The sequence below is a fragment of the Solanum verrucosum genome, unplaced genomic scaffold (assembly GCF_900185275.1).
Source record: "Solanum verrucosum unplaced genomic scaffold, falcon-dt-bn FXZP01000047.1, whole genome shotgun sequence".
NCBI lineage: Eukaryota > Viridiplantae > Streptophyta > Magnoliopsida > Solanales > Solanaceae > Solanum > Solanum verrucosum.
Genome location: NW_026020155.1, coordinates 1,161,045 through 1,163,316, shown reverse-complemented (window position 1 = coordinate 1,163,316; position 2,272 = coordinate 1,161,045).

The window sequence follows — 2,272 nt, the reverse complement described above, 5'->3', positions numbered from 1 at the left end:
GATTGATGACAACTTTTCTTTTGCGGTCTATGGCTATGACCATAAAGGAAATCAAAAAAGAAGAGAGAAATTATATACCAAAGATAAGAAAATGAATCTTAATTTATAAGAGAGAATTGACATTGATATACTTTAGTAAGAAGATCAGATATGAGATTTGTAAGTTCATTTCCCTTTCTAGGTGACTTTAAATAGGAAAATCTTAGGTGAGGGGAGATGAAAGGAAAAAAAAATAAAAGGCCCATCAGTTTTGTCACGCCCCGAGCCTACACGCTGGGCGGGACTGGCACTCGAACACCATTTCTGGCCTCAAGCGAACCCTTGGCCTGACTTACTAACTCATCGGAAGACTATATGCATATTTATACACTACTCAACTTAACTACTGAAATAACTTAGAATGTTTAATAGTCAACATTCAACTTGGCCAAAATGTCAACTCAAATCTTAACATATGAAATGAAAAGTAAAGACAACTGAATTCACTAACTGACTGTCTGACTATCTATGAAGCCTCTATACAACTAAGATGGATGTTGGGACAGGCCCGCGATATCCTAATGAACTAATACTAAAACTGAAAGCAATGTGAAGGAGTCCTCTGGAATGCAAAGAGGCTCACCAACAGACTCTGAACTTCTCACTGGATCAACGAATGCGCCGGATGCCGATCCTAGTTACCTATGTCTGCATCATAAGACGATGCAGGCCAACTGGCATCAGTACATTGAATGTACGAGTATGCGAGTTGAAATGCTAAAACAACATAGGCTCGAAAGAGATTATGAAAGAAACACTTACCTTGGCTTTTCTCAACTCTTGAATACTTAAATAAACTCATTTCATTATAAAGCAGTTTAAAACAAGTGCAATATAAAGAAAAACTCTTGAAAACATGCTGTCAATTCATAATTATAATATCATAAAAATACAAACCATGCTCCCTCTCAAAGTCTACTTGTGCAATGCATGAATGAAGTCCTATACCCCCATTCACACTAAGCAAAACCCCTTGAGGAACCATTCTACTACTGCTATGGGAGTTTCTCTAACCGACAACCATCACTTAAGAACTATAGTGATGATACAACGCTTTACCTCACGCTGCCGAGGCCCATCCTATACCTTGTCGTGATATAGGAAGCTAACTCACTAAGTGGATTCACTAGTCTATTCGAAAAGGATTCATCTAAAAAGTATGACCCTTTTCTACCCATGATGGCTACATGGTTTATGGAGACTTGAGTTAATATGAACTCGCATCCCCATATCAGTGCTCAATACTACTCCCAAAAATATACTTAGTTCTTTATGTTTAAAAACATACTTCTTCTGTGATTTGAGATTAGAGCTCAAAAACTTAGCTCAAAGGCTATCTTAGAAATCTCAGATTTCCTGCTTTCTTCATTTAGAAAGTTATTTCTCTTTTCTGAAAACTAGCCCGAAGGCTCTTTGAAAATCGAGGTTTCCTTTCTTGTTTAAATGTAAAAACATTTTAAACTCTTTGGGAATACATAGTCCCTATATACTTTTGAAGAAAGAACTTCAACTTTACTCTTTACTGAACTCAAAACTTAAGTCTTAAAACAAAGTTAAATCATTTGCAAATGACTTTTGGAAAACTTTATGAACTTCTCTTAACTTGACTCTTGACTTATCTTGACTTTGATCCTAACTTTCCTTGAATTGGATTATGGATTCAAGGTTCATAATCTCATGTTTATGGAGGATCTCAATAACATTATATCAATTCGATAATTAGGAATAGAACTTTTAAAAGAAACACGAACTCAAGAACTCAAAATCAACTTATCTCAAGAATACTCAAATCTAGGGAAAGAATTCTATATTTCTCTTTTACTGATTTGAAAGTAGATGTAGGGCGTGAGGACGAACTAGTCCAACACTATGATAGCCTTACATACTTGAAAAAAAACAAGGTTCTTGAAGAATCTTAAAGAAGAACTTGATTAGAAGCTTTGAAACCCTAGCTTGAAGGTAAACAATCAAGAAGACCTTTCTTGAGATTCTTGAATTAGTTTCTTGAAATCTCTATGGCCAAAAATTATGATTTTCATAAGTGAAGATGAAAATCTGATTGTTTTGAGCTTTTTATATGTCAAGAAATTCGTTTATGATTTTCTTGGAGGTAAAAAGACCAAAACGACTCTTTTTAATATTTTCCCGTCGGCTAATTCGTAACAGCACTGTATAGGTTACTAAAATAGTCATAACTTTTTACTCAGATATTGGATTGACACAAAATTGGTGG